The sequence below is a fragment of the Talpa occidentalis genome, unplaced genomic scaffold, assembly GCF_014898055.3.
Source record: "Talpa occidentalis isolate TD23 unplaced genomic scaffold, MPIMG_talOcc4v2.1 talOcc4.15, whole genome shotgun sequence".
In the NCBI taxonomy this organism is placed as follows: domain Eukaryota; kingdom Metazoa; phylum Chordata; class Mammalia; order Eulipotyphla; family Talpidae; genus Talpa; species Talpa occidentalis.
The window spans coordinates 21,745,786-21,766,337 of NW_023601543.1; the positions used below are offsets into that span (position 1 = coordinate 21,745,786).

Consider the following 20,552-nt stretch of genomic DNA (forward strand, 5'->3'; position numbering starts at 1 on the left):
GCCCAAGCTCTTTCTCAAACAATGGGATCATTGACCATCAGAATGATAACATTGACTTCCTATATGATCTTGAAGCACATTTTTCCCCATTGATATGATAGGCAGTTTCCCTAAACTGTTTGTGTGGCCTCAACTACTGCTCAAGATGGCAACAGAAAAGACTGAAGAGGCCAGATCAGGACAATGGAGGCCTCCTTGTAGAACAACCAGAAATCTGGCACAGTTTGGTGGAGTTGTGTAAAGCCAAATGCCCTATACTGTATGTTCTGTAACAGAACGGGGAGTTCAGGGAAAATGGAATAATCATGTATGGTAATATTTTTGCAGCAAACTGTATGATTATTCATACAGAGTAAATAAATACCAGTAAATATCCTCTTTCAGTTCAGGTCAGATACTACTGCCAAATTGGGTTAGATCAATTGACTGTCAAGTAAGTTACTAAAAATAAAAACAACCAAAATTTTTGGTTTTTGGAGCTTTCTGGATTTTAGAATAGCAGATGAGGGATTATGGATACCTATGAGTGTATGAATCTTGTCACAATCTAGTTATTACTAGGTCTTGTGTGTTTTAAACATGTTAATTTCCTAAGTATAATAAATGTATCTCAAAAGGACTTTTTATTTTGTTGCTCACTAGGAAACAATGCTTTTTCCCTTGTGTATTATGGAAAGATATAAGTAAAGAAGCTACCTGAATTTATTCTCTTCTGACTTATATAATAGTGAGTTTATGTTTGCCTTAAAAGTTAAAGCTTATTGTCATGTTCTGTTCTAGATGCAGAGGACAGTTCAAAGATGACGAAGATAACTTACTTCCTGTCTTTCAGGAGCTCACAATCTAGCAATGGGGACAGATATCGAGTCCTAATTTGGTGCTTTCTTTTTTCACTGGACCATACCACCTCTCTTGGACCATTTAAGGTACCTTAAACATTATACTTAGAAAAAGTCAAAATAGAATAAGAATGATAAACTGATAACATTTTTAGAGTTATTAAAGTTGTCTAAACACTTGTCAATTGTAAAATAAGTGACTTTCTGGGAGCACATGTACTCCCTATCATCATTTTTGAAGATGTCAAAGATCTTTGTTTTGCCCGAAACATCTGTTCTTTAGTTGTAAAGGTTAAGGTTTAGTTTAAGGCAGTGGATTTTGAAGATTTCCTCTTTATTTGGAATGGAACCCTTGTATCAAACCTGATTTCATTCAAAATTCTATATATCATGAAAGTAAAACTACTTGTTGAAGCAGAGATAATTCAGGTGCCTGCTTGCATGACTTTACTTGAGTTGTCAGAGATTGCCCCAAGGCTCAAAAAAAAAAAAAAAAAAAAAAAAAAAAGGGAAAAAAAAAAAAAAAAAACGTTGAAGCCCCAAAGTAGGAGTTAGCATGTTATGATACACTGGACAGATCCATCCATTTTTGTAGATGAAATTTTATTGGAACACAGCCAGGCCTATTTGTTTAGGTATTGTATATGTCTGCTTTCAGTACTTCGGACAGAGGCTGCATGGCTGCCAAGCCTAAACTATTTGCTTTTTACAGAGGATGCTATTTTCTAGGGTACACCAGAACTCAAATAGTTATTTGCATTTATTTCACAGTGGAATTGTGGAGTGCTGCAACATCATATAGATAAAAATGAGGATAAAACTTTTTCTCATCTGTCATTCCCAGTGGCTATAAAAACTACATCCGTCTAAGGCTGAGGTGGGTTTAGGAAAACAGTGTATGCCTCCTTATCTGCATAGCACAAACACTACTTGGGAGTTTCAAAGGTTAGAAGTCGCAGCCAGTATATGGAACAATTTGTAAGACGCTTGCTCTCCTCTTAGGAAGAATAGTACAAACCGGTAGTATTTCTGGCACCCCCCAAGGTTATCACTGGAACATTAGTGTCAACACTGTGATACATGTAAGTAAGCTTTTTTACCAACAAGAGCTAAAGTAATTACTCAGGGTTAGGATATTTGAGATAAAATATTGACATAAATTTGATGTTGCAATCTCTGTGGGAGTTTTTATGGATTTTAAAGTATCGGAATTCATGGAAAAAAATCATTCTGAAACTGGCCAAAATGTATCATGTCCAAGATAAAATTCTACAATGATCAACCTTCAAATATCTATTTACAAGGTTTTGTTACAGATTAAGATAGTATCATAAATATCCAAAAAAGTTTTTTTTTCTTTTTGGCCTTGCAATTTTTGTATTTTAATGCTGGTTTATGTTGTTATAAAATGAATTTTCAATTGCAGAGCACACAAGAATTGAAAGTAGAGAAATACAGTCTAGAATTGTGTTGAGACACAGCAGAGCCAGGATTTAGAAGGTGTTACTATTGTGTAATGGAGTATTATGTAACTGTGTATTACAGTACTGGACTCTAGAAGAAAGCTAACTGGCAAACAAAAAAAAATTTATTCGCTTGAATAATCAAATATAGACTTCGACAATGCTTGTCTGTTCCATTGTCATTAATATATTAAAGAAAAATTTGAGAATTTTTGTATTTGCTCATGTGCTATTTTGTCAGCCATAAACACTAGTTAAAAGCAGAAAACTATACTCAACTGAATCAAGTCACATGGGAATACACAAAACACACACACACACACACACACACACATGCTCACACATACAAATATGTACCTCAGACATCTATCTCAGTTCATTATATGTGTTTTAGTCACATCCATCCACACCTAGTGTTAAAACTTTCCATCTTATTTCAGATAACCCTCCTCCTAACTGCTTCATAATAACTCACAAACTGCATCCCCTCTGATACCCATTTCTACAGGCAAACTTTAGGCTCTTTTCATAATAAAGTACCTTATTTATTATAGTATTTATGTAGTTCTTAAGCAGTTATGTGTAAAACGTTGCTACCATTTTCATTAGGTTCTATCATTTAGCATATGTGTCACTGAAAAAATGTTTAATGTTGTTTTCCTAGCTCCATTTTCTGCAAAAGCCCTGTGGTTTTTATTGAACTTTGCAGTGCAGTGATTTCTAGGAGAGCATATGGTATTATAGCGCTGACTGTAGTCTGGATGCTTTAGGCATGCTTGGAACTAGGGTCCAAGATATATCAATACTTTTTCTTTCCATCTCTCATTTTTGCTTGTCCCTGCTTCTTTTTGTGCTTTGGCTCCAATTTTCTTATCTCAGACATCTTCCTTCTTGTAGTTGGCCAAGGTAGCTATAAGCAACTTCAATTTATAATATCTTAATAATTCTCAATCCTAAAGGAAGTGAGATCTTCTCTTTCCTAATGTTCATATATTAAACCTCAGGCATGAGATTGATTGGTCTCTTGGAATTCCCTTTAGCTAAAGGCATGGAGAACTCGTATTTGTCAGGTTTGGGTCAGCTGATTCCCTGCTATGTGCCAACTGGGGAAAGACTTCTGTGATTGTGTTCCAATAACATGGAGTATCCAGTGGAAGGTTTTTCCAGGAAAAGCTTACTAGTACACAGGAATAATGTGCTAACCACAAGTTATTAAGGAATAATTCTTTATATTCAGTACTTATGACAAGAGCTCCTGATGTGTTAAATGAAAACAGATGTTATCAAATACAGCATGTGGAGTAATTCCATCTATGTAAAATCGTTTACCTAGTATCTGTATGTGTATCTAAGACAGAGAATTCTAGAAGAATGCTCACATATGATTGCTGGTGATTTTCTTTGGTTGCTGATTAAAATAATAAGATATTTGTATCTTATTTGTACCTTAGAGAATGATTGGATTTTTTATAGTGAATATATATGACTTTGTAAACAAGGGGAAACTATTAGAAGAAAGTATACAAACTGATGATATACAAGATAGAATTACATACAAATTTAAGACCTGAGATTCATTCCTAATATAGTATATGACTATGTGTCCTGGCCTATTGCAGATATCACACTTAACAGCTGTGTCACTAAGAAGCTGAATCTGGAAAAACAACCACAAAGCAAATATTGGAAGGTAATTGGTCTACCAATAAAAAATCATACCTATTGCACAGCAGGCTGATACACAAAGAGATTGGTAATGGTAATTTCTAAAGCATCTGTGAAATGATAGACTGATGTGGAGCTTCTAGAAGCACAATAAAATATTAGAGGTTTACTTCTAATAATATGCTTTAAGCATTATTTTGTTTTTCAAAACAACAAGTAGCAGATAGAGCTGGATCTAAAGAAAGAAACTAAAACATATGAACTTCATGCTTCAAAAAATCAGGCCAAAAGTTGGAGATCTTCTGTTTTACTCCCATGGCATTTATGTACATTTTTTAATTGCTGAAATTTAACCTAATATCATCGAGCTAAAGTACATGTACACTTATACATACTCATCAACGACAACTAGAATTTCATGAACTTTTACATTTGAAGGGACTTTAAAGGTCACCAGTCCAAGCCTCATATCTGGTATATGAGTTTCTTTTACAAACTTCACTGATAAGTGGTCACTCAGTGACATGAGCTTACTATTTACTTAGCCTGTTTTTTTTTTTATAAATGTTAACTTCTCTGATATATTTAGCCCAAGTATGCATTTCTTTAATTTTCATTCACTAGTTATAATTCTGGCTACTAAATCCATACAAAACCTTTATTCTGTCTAAAGATTAATGTCTTGTTTATATATTTTATCTTGGGGATTTATACTGCTATATTTACACTGAATGTGTTAAAAGACAAAAATAAATGGGAATTTCATCTGCATTATTAAGGTGGTATATTCAATAAGTATGTGATAATATGTGTACATACTAAATATATTCACCTTAAGTGTAGGGCGCCTGTAAAATGTTACACTCTCTATGTGTACCAATTGACAATACATTACATTATAATAACTAAACCTTCTAAGATAGTTTTACATCTCACATCATTCAATGCTAATAAAGTAATAATTACTATCATTAAATTGATGCTAGGCCCTGTTTCAAGTACTTTGCATGTATTAGTAAACTTAATCCATATGCTATATAAAGATTGTTAACTATTATTCCCATTTTGTAAGTAGAGAAACTGAGGTTTTTCAAAGAGTTAAGTATGTTGTCCAAAGTTTCACAGCTAGCATTTAGTGGTCAGGCTGAGCCCAAATCAATCTGAATCCAGAGCATGAACTCTTAAGTGCTCATCACTTTCACTTTACAAGTGTAAAAATGAGACATTGAAAGGTTAAGTAGCTTGCCCCAAACTAATCTGTTTGTTCTTGTTTTACTGGTTTGTAGCAAATGAGCCTTGTGAACTAGTGAAGTATCTGAAATACTACAACAAAAAATTAAGGCCATTGGTTGTTATTCCTTTTTAAAAATTCTTTATGATAGTCTTTGTTTAAATGGGTACCTCTCAACATTGGAGGTTGTGGTAGGCAGACTTTTACAATAGACCTCAAGATTTCCTATTCAATTAAACACTAATCTAGGTTCTGCTGTGAAGGATTGTCCAGATATAATTAAAGTCCCAAATCAGTTGACTTTAAGATAAGGAGATTATGCCAGTAGATCTGACCTAATCACATGAGCCCTTTCAAAGCAGTTTTCTCCGTCATCTGGTGGGGAAGAGGACGTCTGAGAAAGTCCTCTGGCTCGCCTGGGAGAAAGCAAACATCTATGCTGTGACCAACCTGTGGGGGTCATGAATGTGGAATGTGACCTCCAGGAGCTGAGAGTGGTCCCTGCTTTCACATTTTCTCTTGTGTGTATTGTGACATTTGTTTGTGAGCACATGTTCTTTGGAACTTGGAGAGTTTTGAGACCTGGGTTTAAAGTGAATTATTCCAGAGGAGAGTTGAGCTTACTCCTGCTAATACTACCAATTCAAAACTACTTTTTTAGGCTAAATTTCTGGTATGAAATGTTTTGGCCATACAAGTAATGTGAATTCTGAACCCAGACCTGCCTGAGTATAGGTTTGAAGTTATGAGGTCTAGAGGAAATTTTCTCTTTTTTTCCTCTTCTACCCAGAGCCAAGATCACTGTGGGGGACAGAATTCTTCCAACAATCTGAGTGAGCTGGGACGAGGACACCAAGCTACCTATGACAAGGTCGCTTGGCGGACACCTCGATTTCTGCCTTGGGACACCTTAGCAGAGAACCCAGCTGCACTTTACAGAGATGTCTGAGTTTCAGAACTGTGAACTCAAACGTCCCCTATGCTCCCTCTGCCAGTTAAGAACCATAGATCCGGGTAGGTCATGGCAAAACCAATGTAATATATCAACAAGCACTCCTTGCTTTCTGAGATCCTTGCATGCACTCAGAAATAAATGTGACATTTGAGGGAATGTTAAAGTGTAATGTAACAGGAGAAAAAAACAATGAATTTGGAAAAAATAACCTAACATGAATTTAAAATATGAAAAATGTGTCTTGCTTCACATATACTCACATGTACATGACACCCAAACTTCAACTCCATTTGCAAATGCTGCTGCTATGCAATGTTAGGAGCTGTTTGGTCCTGTTTCTGTGGCCTTTTACCATTGGCTGAATGCATTTACCTTCAAAACTCGGGCTTAGTTTCAATGTTAGTCTTACTGCTGACCTTCCAGTATCATTTATTTTGTTTCACTGTAGTTGTTTGATCATTCATTTGTTTAACAGATGTTTAATAATGCCTTACTCTGTGTCAGGCATTGCATTATATAATAGGTTAACAGTGGTATGGCCTACTTCTTCTGAATTGAGCTTTTTATCCCTGTCATCTAAGATTTTGATTTGAGCGCTGATCTGTAGTTCCAATATTCGACACTTGGAATCTCAAAAATGTGACCCACATCGTCTGGAGATTGGGCTTCCAATAATCATCACCCAGACCCTGAATACTAACCCCTAGCTATTTAATTATGCATTTTGCCTGTGTTCCTGATTTTTGAAGCCTAAACATATGGATATCAAGCTTCTCCAACCTGCCTTGACCCTATTCTTTCTATGCTTATTATGTTCCCTGACTCGTGCTAAGCTATAGACTAAATATCTAGCTTGCCATGCCAGATCTTTTTGTCTGCTTCAGCCATCCTGTCCACCTTTACTACCACACCCACTTGAGTCACATCGACTGGCTGTTCTGGTTCATTACTATCTGTTTAATCCTTAGATCTGGCTGGCCCTTATACATCTCAAAGTTGAGAAATAGTAGACAAATTTTAGTCTTTCAAATTTTCTGACAGTTTATACCCAAAAAGATCATTTTCTCAAGAGCACACAAATTATTTGAAAACTGATCATGGATTTGGCCTCAGTCTTGGGCAAAAGTCTGAAAATCATGACCAAAGAAGAGGGATGATGGGGAATGAAAAGGGTGTAATCATTTATTCTTTATCAATGATCTGGTTAACATGCTACATGTTATGTCAAACATTAAATTCTCAAACTTTCTCCCATACAATGACAGGGTCAAAATTTGTACTTAGGTTAGCCTGGCCCTCAGTGCATGCATTTTCCAGTATTCCACACCAAAAGTATGCTTGTATCTCTGTTTTTTCATTTGAAGTCTGCAGAATGGACAAGCTAGGAGTTGGATTAACAGAGCTCATTTACTGGATATCATTTCAGACTCTGAAGGAAAGGTCTGCATTGACCATGCTTAATCTCAACTCTAGCATTCTGGAAAACAAACAAACCCTAATTCTATTACTGAGGCTTATTTAACTACAGTCATTGTCCTTTTGAGGATGACATCATGACTGAGTATCCTGATTGTAGTCAATCCAGGACTCTCATGGGCAAAAGAAGTGTTAACATTAGTCTAATAAGCTTAGTAGACAGAATGCAGAAGCTATCTAAGTGGCCTGAATTCTGGGAAATTCTCAGCTATTCGTTATTAGATATTCTCTCTCTTCTCTAATATTTCCCTCTAGAACTTCCCTTAGATGCTTATTCGTCCTTCTCATTATATCCTCCATTTGTCTTAACCTGCTTCCACATTTTCTCTTGTGTGTATTATGACATTTATTTGTGAGTACATGTTCTTTGGAACTTGGAGATTTTTGAGACCTGGGTTTAAAGTGAATCATTCCAGGGCCTCCCCTGGTGGTGCAGGCGGTTGAATGCCATGCTGTGAAGCTGTCCACAGCCTCTGCAGCGCCGGTTCGATCCCTGCCAGCCGCCGAGAGTCCCTCCTGTCTTGCCCACTGCTCCCCTCACTAGTGTATTTCGTTAGTTTGCCTGTTCTGTTCCCCAGTCTGGCTCTGGTGAATCCTCTCACCCTCTTGCACATCTGGCCTGTACCCCAGTTCTTATATAAATAAATCTTTTAAAAATAAATAAATAAATAAAGTGGATCATTCCAGAGGAGAGTTGAGCTTACTCCTGCTAGTCACCTGAGAATACTACCAATTGAAAACTACTCTTTAGGCTTAATTTCTGGTATGAAATGTTTTGGCCATACAAGTAATGTGAATTCTGAACCCAGACCTGCCTGAGTATAGGTTTGATGTTACGAGGTCTAGAGGAAATTTTCCCTTTTTTTTCCTATTCTACCCAGAGCCAAGACCAAGCAAAACATCTCTCTCTCCTATCTGCCTCTGGGTGGTGGTTCCCACCCTCATTCATCCATTAAAAACCTCACCCTGGGGCCTCCCTGGTGGCGCAGCAGTTGAGAGCTGGGTTGCGAGGCTGCCCGCAGCCTCTGCAGTGCCGGTTCAATCCCCGCTGTTCCCGGCCACCGGAGGAGGGTCCCACATGGCACGCAGACCTCTCCTGCCGCCCGCTGCTCCCCTCAGCAGTGTGCTTCGTCAGTCTGCCTTTTCTGCTCCCCGCTCTGGCTCTGGTGAGTTCTCTCGCCCTCCCGCGCTTCTGACTGTACCCAGTGCTTGTATAAATAAATAAAAATAAATCTTTTAAAAAAAAAAAAAAAAAAAAAAAAAAAAAAAAAAAAACCTCACCCTGGGGCCTCCCTGGTGGCGCAGCAGTTGAGCGCTGGGCTGCAAAGCCACCCGAAGCCTCCGCAGCACCGGTTTGATCCCCGGCCACCAGCAAGGGTCCCACTTGGTGCGCAGACCTCTCCTGCTGCCCGCTGCTCCCCTCAACAGTGTACTTCGGTCCTTCTGCCTGTTCTGCTCCCCGCTCTGCCTCTGGTGAATTCTCTCGCCCTCCTGTGCTTCCGAGTGTACCCAGTGCTTGTATAAATAAATAAATAAATAAATAAATAAATAAATAAATAAATAAATCTTAAAAAAAAAAAAGCCTCACCCTTAGAAGGTCCAACTTTAAATGGAGACGGAGGGGATTGGTGTATGGCTGATTCAACTTCTTGCCTGGACATAAAGATTTGTCTCTTTTGTCCCTTACACTTGTCTCAAAAAATCTCCAAAGAGAAACTTCTAATTAAAAATTAAAAATACCCTCTAGGGTTACTGGGTACCAGTATTTATCCCAAGGTAAATGCTGTTTAATAGCTTTCTTTCATTCTCTGGATTGGTGCTGACATATCCTTTAGTGGCTCTTACTTCTCTACCTTCTGAACAATCAGCCCTGCATTTAAAAGGGTATATTTCATCTACCATAGCTATCATTTTAGGATGTGCTACACAAGAGGTATTTCTTTGGCCTTTTTTTCCCCTATTCAATTCATTTCTATTCACATAAAGATAAGCATTTAGATAGGTGAATTACATTCTGGTGGAAATCCTGGCGGCAGTCTTTCAGGCAAAAAATAAAACTGTTCTGAAACTCTGTCTTTGGGTCTATATTGATTAGATCATTGCATAATTATTGTGGTGGGTATGTTGCTACCCGATTTATAGTGTCCTTGAAAGAATAAGGATGTTTGAGGTCCTGGATCAGGCAGTGTGCCACAGTTGCTTCTATCAGCAGCAAGTCCTAAAGAGGACACTCTTTGGCCTGGAGAACTTCAGAAAATGGATCAAATGGACTTTTTGGGTGGAAGATGAGACTCCATTCTTTCCAGAGAAGTGTAAGAATATCTAGTCTGCCTAGGAAGTATGGAAATTCAATATATTTGAAACTGAGTTCCTTTCTTACTGAGGAGCCATGACCTTTGTCTAAGTAGGTATCATTGATTTCTTTGATGGGAATCTAAGTCTTCCTCCTTTGGGTATATATTAGTGGGCAGCTATTCAAGATTCATAATTTTGCTTGTGGAATGAACAGCAATAGGACTAAGAATAGAAACCCACTACCCCTGGCCATATACTATATGTGGAGAATTCAAAATTTAAGCCATTTCTCATACCAGCCCTAGGAAAGGCCCTGGACAATATCAATATTTGAGGATGCCCACTATAAATCCAAACATTATTTTGTAGATCAAGGGATAGAAGGCAAACGACAATTAACTATTGATAGTAATACCCTGGGCTGATGCTTCCCATGAGTAAGCATTGGAATATTAGTGGAAGATGTTTATGATGTTACAGAGGAAATACTATATTATTATTTTTTTTTTTAATGAGAAGTATGAACATCCACAGGGACTTTCCTATAACTCCAGTCTCCTCTGCGTGTGGGTGATGAAGGGTATGCGCTTATTCAGTATATTATCCACAAAGACTTCTAAAGATGGAATTCTATTCCTGTGCAAAGAAGATGGGGAAGATGGAAATCCTTAGGCAGTATGAACTCTAAGGTATGAGAGCTCATTTCTAAAATGCACAGTGCCTCATACTGCTATTTATAAGTCATTTGTGATTTTGAGTTTGTATTTGTATCAATATTTTGATTTTTTTTTCAATATTTTTAATTTTTTTTTTTGTTGGTTTATCAAAACTGCCCTTTTTTATTAAGACAATGCTGATTTACAACACTGTATGTGATTTAGGGATATAGGTTCATACCTCTTTATTTTTTTTTTATTAGACAATAAATTTTATTGTTACATTCCCCATACAATTGCAGCCCCCCCATTCTGACCCCAATCCCTCCCTCCCGCCCCTGCCCCCCTAAAAGTGTCTCTGGTTCATAGTTTTTTGTTGATTTTGATTTTCACTTTCTTATAGTTATTCATTTTCCTGGTCCCTTATTTAAGTTTTCTAGATTCCTGCTATGAGTGAGACCATCCGGTATTTTTCTTTTTCTTTCTGGCTTATTTCGCTGAGCATGATCCCTTCCAGCGCCATCCATGTTGCTGCAAATTGCATGTATTTATCTTTTTTGAATGCTGAGTAATATTCCATGGTGTCTATGTACCACATCTTCTTGCTCCAGTCATCTATTTTTGGGCATTTGGGTTGTTTCCAAAGCTTAGCTATTGTAAACAGTGCTGCTAAAAACATAGGGGTGCAGGTGTTCTTTGGAATTGATGTTTCTGTGTCCTTTGGGTAAATACCTAGGAGTGGAATTGCTGGATCATATGGAAGCTCTATGTTTAGTAGGTCCAGAAATCTCCACACAGCTTTCCACAGTGGTTGGACCAGTTTGCACGCCCACCAACAGTGCAGAAGAGTTCCTTTTTCTCCACACCCTCGCCAACATTTGTTGTTGCTAGTTTTTTTAATATGTGCCATTCTCACTGGTGTAAGATGGTATCTCATGGTAGTTTTGATTTGCAAGGAAATACTATATTATGAACGTGTGTAGTAAGAGCTCGATCCAGCCAGCCCAGAGAAACCATGGGTGACGTCGCCTAGGAAATGTATTTAAAAACACCGCGTTGTCTTACCTTAAATAATGCTGATTTATAAAGTAAGAGACTCCAGCTGTTTCAGAGAACAGACACAGAATGCTGGTTAGATCCATAATTCTCCACCAGAGTTTCCCACCCCATTCAAATTTTGGGTCTTGCAAAAAACTCAGGTATCCTGGACAGGAGGCATGTATTACTTGAAAACCTCCAGTTGATTTTCATATATCCATTTTCCTCTGCCATCCCACCCCCATTTGGAGTCATCATATTAACTGAAAGTATTGCCAATTTCAATTAACTAGGTGGTCAGTTGTTTGCAGAAGAAAGTGAACCTTGACATAGAAATCAGTTAATTCTCAATATTTAGAGCAAGTGCATGGAATTCCTAATAAGCACTCTGAAGCTACAATTGAACCTCCCACATTAGTCAGTGTGGGAAAATAACTTCAGATACATAGACAATGACCCCCAGAACCTAGAAGGAAAATGTACACATGGTCAGTTCCTTAGAAAGGAGGATATGGAGACTGATATCAAAACCCACTGTAGACTATTATAGCTTGTTTTAATGTGTGTACATGTATGCACATGAGTTGGTATATAGTTCTTGTGCTTAGAGTTCAGGTTCAGTTATTCTCAATAAATATATCTGCTGTCTTCATAAAGTTCCAAGTTAAAGAACTTTCCACATACTGTTAGGTGTGCATTGCCTGGTGGCCATGGTCAAGATCCTACCAATGAATGTAAACAAGGCTACATAGCAGCAGGTCTTACTGCAATGGTTTTCAAACTGTACACTCACTTAGGAAGCCTGTTAAAATATAGATTCTGGGAATTTGCCCTAGACCTATTGAATACTATGCTCTGGGAAGGCCCTGAAATCAGCATTTTAAGAAGCTCCCCAAGTGACTGTGATACAGATGATCTTTCAATAACACTCAAAGTTTATTTGAGGGAGTTTCACATTATAGTTTCATAATGTAGGGATTGCCATTTGGCCATCAGACTGAGGATTCTGGCCATAAATACCCAGAGTCATCTATAGAAAAACCACTTTCCTTCCTCCAAGTTACTGTGAAATTGGAGAGGGAAGGTCTATAAATGGGACTTTAAAATAGAAATAAAAGAATCTTCAGTATTTGCAAATGCTTAATGGCAATTATTGGGGGAGGGAGGTAAGGAAATGAAACCCTACAGGATAGACAGACAATACCTAGGGTTAGACTTGTAAAAAACAACTCCAAAATTCTAAAATTTTTTTTGGTGGGAAGAGGGGAAGAAACAGAAAACAAATGGGATGACCAGTCAGGAATGGAAAAAAGTTTGTGAATTGGGTACACAATATGTGATAGAAACTGAAATGTATAGCAGCTGTGGAGTTTATCTGAAGAGAAGTAGTAAAAAAGCTGCTGACCATTCAGGATGTTATAATCCTGGGAGCAGGGACACATGTCTGTTGCAAGCAGGGAGGAGGAGATAGAGAAACAGGACATCCTGGGAGCAGCCAGAGGGAAGCTAGCAAAGGGATGAGGAGAGGTGGCCCGGAAGTTAGCACTGTTTAAATCCCAACAAAGGACTTTGCCCTGTGAGAGACCAGAAAGGAAGTTAAAGCTTATATTGTTTTCTGGAACTAGCAGGGGGAAGTAGGGAAAAGTAATTTGAAAAGCTAGATTTCAAGGTTAGAGTCTTGGGACTAGTAATCACTGTATTTTAGGGAGTGAGAGCAGTGAATACTAGAAAGATGTAGCTAGTAGTTCCATCTAAGCAAAGCTGAACAATACATTTCCATCACTGCAAATGGGAATAAATTTCCCCCAAATTTCCCTCTTAGTTTTTTATGATTATTTGCAGCCAGAACAGAGCAAGGGAATTGGTCATAGAGGAAAAACGGGGAGTTTAGCTAGAGGGTGTTCAGGTCCATTTCATCCATCTGCAAAACCAAGCAGAGCTTTCAATTAAAGAACAAGATGTTTGCCATTTGAGTCCTGAAAATAGGAAGTATTTTTGCCATTTTTAGCCTGAAGCAGTCCTCCTTAGACTAGAACTGAGGCAGCAACTAGCCTCCTGGCTGTGTGTAGCAATCGACTATGCTCCCCTGGAAGAGTTTGTCGATATGCATTCCAACTGCTTTTGAACTCTGGCTTTCTCCATCTGACCACACATGCACCGAGGTACTTTCTTGCTGCCAATCCACGGCCTTTTCAAATATTCAGGTCCCTGTTTTTCTGGAAAGGGGTAATGGTCCCAGCCCATAAATACACTCTGTATCTACATAAATGAGGTGAAAGGAGTTAAAAGGGCCTTTTAACAGGGCACCCCTGCTGAAACAGGGTGCATATTAGGAGAATGCATGTCCCAGACCCAACTCAGATTAGGTCTACATATTTTCTCAGAGACCTCCAAATTGTGCTAAGGCACTCCTACCTAGACGAAAGGCCCAAGTTTTCTAGTGTCTTCTTAGTTGTAGAATGACAACAACAGATGGCCTCTATTTCCATGGTCTCTCAGCTATCTCTTTTCTAATCCCAGAAATATCTTCAAGTCTTTTTGGGCTGGGCTGGCTGAGCTGTGCTAAGGACTTTTTAGCTAAGCAGCTGTTGATAAGAATGTGATGGTGTAATAAAGGCATCTAGGGAGGCTGCTCTGGGGATAACTTGTCCTTGGTTCCAGGATCAAGTTCCATCTAAAAAAGAAAATTGTAAATGGTTTCATTTCATTCTCTGTTTCTACCAGGCACTGGAATGTTGTTGCATGCTAATTGTAAACTTATCTCCTCAAAGTAGGACTAGCTAAAATGATAAATAGCTCCTGAAGAGATTTCTTAATTTACTTATAATGGCTTTATAATAAATTATTACAGGAAGCTAAAATTATTATGAGTACATTTTTGAACAGATTGAGGTAGATGTCATTGAGGACAGTCATATTCTTTTACATTATTGGTAGCAATATTCTAAATCAGCAAGCCACATACTCATGAGGTAAGGTTATAAAAGAAAAATATGTATGGTTATTTTATGACAAAATATTAATGGAAATTATATTTTTATATTACCAGTTGGGTTTATTAATTTATTCTCCATAGATAATTGGATTACAAAATTGAGTAGGACATAGCTTATTCTCTCAAAGACCCAAGTTTGGAAAGGAGGGAGTATATGTTAAAAATTGGTGGACATACTGGATGGTGTTAAAGATTGATGGTAGTGGGGGTTCTCAAATTTGGATACACATCAGAATCATTTAGAGAGCTTGTAAAAATCCTGATGCCGGGCCTCCCTGGTGGCGCAAGGGATTAAGCACCACACTATGAAGCAATCCGCAGTCTCTGCAGCATGAGTTTGATCCCTGGTTGGCCAGAGTTCGATCCCCGGCTGTCCAGAGAGAAACCCACATGGCGAAGCAGACCCCTCCTGTCTTGCCCGCTGCTCCCCCTCAGCAGTACATTATAGTCATTCTGCCTGTTGTGTTCCCCACTCTGTGTCTGGTGAATCCTCTCACCCCCCACATCTCTGGCCTGTACCCCAGCTCTTGTATGCATAAATAAATAAATCTTTTAGAAAAATCCTGATGCCCAGGTGGCATTGGATGACTACCTTTCTGGAAAGAGAAGGAAACTCCGTAGTTTAATTTTGAAGGATGAGTAGTTCACTAGGTTAAAAAGAGGAGGAAGGACACGATGGGGAGAGGAAACAGCACTTGCAAAGGCCCAGATGGGGGAACTGCAAGTTTGGAAACATCAGATTTTAGCATGCAAGAAAAGAGCCTGTGAAAGATCCGTTTGATGAAGCCAAGAGGTTAAAGGGCCCTAAAAAGATATTTGTAATTTATGGTGAATGGAGCCACTGAAGGGTTTTCAGCAGGGATCTGCCAGGGTCCTGATCAGCTCATTCTGGTAGCGGTGGGGATAAAGTGGATGAAACGGGTGTGAAAAATACTTAGGAGGTCAGATAAGCTTGGAGCATGGAAGGAGGGAACACAGGAAGAGGAGGTGCAGGGCTGTGGAGGTGCAGGGCTGAAGGTGACTGGGAGAATGGAGACATCGTTGACACAAGCAGGTCAAAAAGGGAAGTCAGTTTGGAGAGCATGTGACTGATTTTAGTGTTTGGTTGAAAGAGAGGTGACAATTAGGAAGAAATTGCTAGGATACACTTGAAGATTTAGGGATTTGAAAAGCAATCAAGGCCAGCGATAGAAAATTTAGATTTGTGTTTATCAACCTGATAGCAACTGCAGGAGTAAATGGATTCTCAGAAGTTTGAAAATATTTCTTCCTCTTTTGTTTCCCTTACCTGACAGCCCTCTAGTGACAACAAGCACATACTACATTTTTTAAAAGTGCCTCAATGACATACATCTGAGATATGAATCTATTTCACTAAATCATGTACAGTGCTGTAAACCAATGTTAGCTCAATAAAAGAGAATAAAGGAGGAAAATGCTTCAGCTCAGTTACTGTGATCATGAAATGGATATTCAGAAGTCTAGTTTGGTCAAAATATTATTGTATTAATATTTCAGTATTAGTATGGCAGCACATCTTACGCAGCAAGGGCCCCAGCTTGAGTCTACAGTTGTTATTCATCTCAGGAGAGTTAAGAGGGTTTGAAATTGACCTACCAGGAATCTATTTATGAGGCGTCAAGGAGTCCACTGTGAAATAACTTATTCTAAAGCAGAGACTGTCAACCTTGGCTACACATCAGAATCACCTGAAAACATTCAAAAAAAATCCAAATGCTCATGATGTATTGCAGACCAATTAATGAGAACCTCTGAGTGTAGGAACCGGTCAGGTATTAATATTTATTAAATTTCTTCAGGTAATTCTTTCTGCAGCCAGAGTGGATAATTGCTGCTGTAGAGGATGAGAGCCCAGAGGTTCATGGGATTGAGTCAAGGTTACTGGCCTATGTGGCAGTGAAGAAGTGTCTGTCAGTCAAATTGCCTCTGGACTCAGCCTCCCCCGCAAGTCATACACATGACTGTCCCTGACACCTAGGCCTAAGGAGCTGCAAGATAATGAAAGCTAAAATAATGGTGTCCTCTAAAACTCAGTAGGGTAGCAAGAGCATACCCAGTCAACAACTTTAGAGTTGACAATAACACTGAGAGTGTTGATGATGGTAAAACCTTCAGCAACATTTTATTGAGAGCCTAAACAATGTGTCAGGTTCTAGTCTAGGTGCTAAAGTTGTTATCAAACAAGATTGACAAGGCCCTTCCTCTCTTGGGTCCTGCATTCTAGTAGTTCTGTTGGTGGGGATGGACAAACAAAACAATGTCAGGCTAGTAAATATTGTGTGGAGTATTAAATAATGTGACATGTAGAGATTGAGTGGGACTATTTGAGTAGGTAGGTCAGGGAAGGTTGCTGTCTATAGAGGGAACATTTAAGGTAAGGTATGGATGTCAAAAAGGAACCCACCATATCAAATGTAGGGAGAAGAACATTCTAGGCAAGGAGAACATCAAATATAATGATTCAAAAGCAGGTACAAGCTTGACATGTTTGAGGAAAAGAAAGGAGGCCGGTGTGGCTGGACCAGATTGACCAAGGAGAAAGTGGCACAAGAGGAAGTTCTAGAGGGAGTCAGGGGCCAAATCATGTATGATCTAGTAAGCCATGAAGAAGAGTCTGATTTTTTTTACATTTATTTATTTATTTATTTATTTATTTATTTATTTATTTATTTATTTATACAAGCACTGGGTACAGTCAGAAGCACAGGAGGGTGAGAGAATTCACCAGAGCCAGAGCGGGGAGCAGAACAGGCAGAGTGATGAAATACACTGCTGAGGGGAGCAGTGGGCACGGCAGGAGAGGTTTGCGCGCCATGTGGGACCCTCACCGGGGATCAAACTGGCGCTGCAGAGGCTGCGGGCAGCTTCAAAGCCCAGCACTCAACCGCTGTGCCACCAGGGGAGGCCCAGAAGAATCTGATTTTTAATCTAAGTGTGATGGAGAGTCACTGAATGGTGTTGTGCCAAGAGCTGATAAGAATTAATTTGCATCTGAAAGGATCATGTGTAAGTTACTATGGTTGTAGAAAATGAACTGGATTGATATAAGAATGCAAGCAGGGAAGTCAATCATGATATTTGCAATTCCCTTTAACAAAAATAAGATATGGTCATGGCTTAGGCTGGGGTGATATTTGTGGACTTGAAAATAATTTGGCCTATTTGAGGTAAGTTTTGGAGGTTGAATGCATATGAGCTACAGATAAATTGGATGTAAGGGTGAAGGCAAGAGAGGAATCAAGCTGATAGCGATGGAAGCAGCAACATTTGCAGTGGCATTGTCGAGGGTACCTGCTTCTGCTGGTAATGGCACCCTCAGTGTCTGTGACAACCAGTATTAGTGCCGCTGAAACCTCAGCTCATGTGGCCTTCATGGGCATTGTTGGCATACCAACTGATCTTGGTGATGACAGGAACAGGAGACATCATTACTGGAGGAAAATGGCAGGCACCACATGGCAGCAAAGCAGACTTATTTACAGAGCATATGTGAGATAGCCTCTGGGTGCTTAGTGCCAGGAATACTTGAGGAAAAACTTAAGAAGGATTATTTATATCTTCTGCAGAGCAGATGGGAGTGGAGTCAGGGATATGCCATTTTGTGATTGTGCCTGTGATCCCATATTATTCATAAGCTGCTTTGACAAAAGCAATTTGGATTACTCTTAAAAGATGCCCCAATCAAAACTATACTAAATACCACCAAATGCATATATTTAAAAAATTTCCCCATCAACCATGCAAACACTAACACTCTTATATTTCAATTATACAAGAAATCTTTTTTGGTTAATCAAATATTGCAGTACTGATTTATCAGTATAAAATTAAAAGAGCTTTAGATCTGTAATAAAAATCCAAATTTGGGGAAGGGCAAACTTTAAAACAGCATCCGTAAAGAAGGTTGGGTAGAGAAGTGTGTGAGTGAACCTGCACATTGGAACTGTGGGGACCTGTAATTGACCACTATCAAACCAGTGAAAATTTCTTGGTTTCTCATGAAAACATAGAACCGATCCCTGTGAATCTCCCAAAATCAATGGAAGACATTTTGAAGATACACACATTTTTGTTAGCAAGATTAGTCAGTAGCCCATCAATGTCCTCAAAGACTGTTTCAGAGCTAAGATGCAAAAGAGACCTGCAGCTTATTGTGGGGTTAAAGAAATTATTTGAAATCATTCACTCCATTTCCTGCTCCCTGGAGGGAGATTCATCAGGAATAAGTTCTATTTTGACACAGACTTCTTGTCCATTTTTGGGCAATATCCACTTATACAAGAAATCTTCAGGTATGTGTTTATAAAAATTCAAATAATATAAACATTAAATGCTATAGTTGTTAGTCTTCCCCCAACTGCATTCCCCAATAAGCAGAAAACAGAATGAACAGTTTATTACTGAGTTTTTCAAAATACTTTTCTACTCTTTTATATATATAATGTACATATATTTTCCTATGTTTCAATACAATCTATCTTATACATATGTAAAAACAAAGAAAAAGCATATAAGTAAAATTAATACAGAGAATATCATATATTTATAATATAAGCATATAAAAAGCATTTAGAAAAAAGCATATATGTAAAACATTTATATGTCATAATTACGTATAAACACACACACATCTATGTTTTTTTCAGATTGCAGTGACCATTTATTGACAAGTACAGCTTGAAAAGTTTATTTCCAATCAGTTACGAGTTGAACAAGAGAAATGTGGTTATAAGATGGAGACCTAATAGCATCCAGAAGTGTTGAGCAACCTAAACTTGGTCTGTTTACCAAATGCTAGGACAGAGGACCTAGGATGGAAAACTTAAAAAAATATGTTTATTTCATTGCCTGTTTGAATTTTTTTTTGGTAACACAAAAAAATAAAGTTTTTGTTATTAAAAAGGGAAAAATTTAATTACTAGTCACATGTTATAAACTGTTATCTCTTAATCATCAGTGACATGCTTAGTTCTACTTAATGATCTGTACATTTCATCATTGCAGTATACAGTGGGTTTCAATAGCTAATAAATCCAAATATTTTAAATAGCTTAATATTTTATGATTGTTTCTGATTTGAGATTTAATTTTCTATTATTGGCTAAATGTATTTAATATTTAGGATTTACAACCAGAGTACGGTAGTCCAACACGATTTTGCAGAAATTCAATTTCCTAGTCAAATTTAAATGCGTTGTCACTAAAATACATTTATAGTCAATGTATATGTCCCCTTTTTGGGCATTCATATATTTTTGGAAATAATCATAGAAACATTTGTTAGGATGCTATGAGATACCCTCCTGCTTCCAGAGACTTTCTAAGTTTAAAAAATACTCATTTTGGGCTTCCCTGGTGGCACAAAGGGTTGGGATGCAACCTATGAAGCTTACCGCAGCCACTGCAGCATGGGTTTGGTCCCCAGCCAGGGAGCACCCACATGGCACAGCAGACCTCTCCTATCTCGCCTGCTGCTCCCCTCAGCTGTGTATTTCAGTCGGTCTGCCTGTTCTGTTCCCCTCTGTCTCTGATGAATCCTCTCACCCCTCGTACCTCTGGCCTGTACCCCCGTTCTTATACGAATAAATAAGTGAATCTTTAAAAAAGAATTAAAAATACTCATTTAATAAATGAAATCATTGCATGGATATTGATCTGCTGGTTCCTTTTTTAAATATAACGACACGCCAGAGGCATCTTTCCAGGCCACCACATCTTCTTGTCTCAGCAGATGCCTATATCCATTGTGCAACCCTGTGGTGTGACCATCTTGTAACATCTAATCATTTCCTTATTGATGGGCTTTCATTTTATTCTTACACCTCTGCTTTGTGTGCTTATGTATATGTGACTGAAGGCTAGCACTCTAGAAGAGGAATTTCAGGGTTAAAAATGCATTTAATATTTTGTTGGTGATA

The 20,552-nt window shown here is 38.3% G+C and overlaps 1 long non-coding RNA gene across 4 annotated transcripts in view; it reads left to right on the top strand.

The window, feature by feature from the left end:
- The window catches only part of LOC119246558 (uncharacterized), a 31,205-nt gene that overhangs the window by 665 nt on the left and 9,988 nt on the right, over window positions 1–20,552 (top strand). Inside the window, exons 2-4 of one of the 4 annotated variants that reach the window (XR_005125526.2) lie at window positions 781–926; window positions 3,922–3,992; window positions 19,281–19,479. This is a non-coding gene — a long non-coding RNA (uncharacterized LOC119246558). Of the gene's footprint in view, window positions 1–780; window positions 927–3,921; window positions 3,993–5,988; window positions 6,013–19,280; window positions 19,480–20,552 lie in introns of those variants that run through there. The other 3 variants (XR_008552074.1, XR_005125528.1, XR_005125527.2) reach the window with 3 other exon arrangements.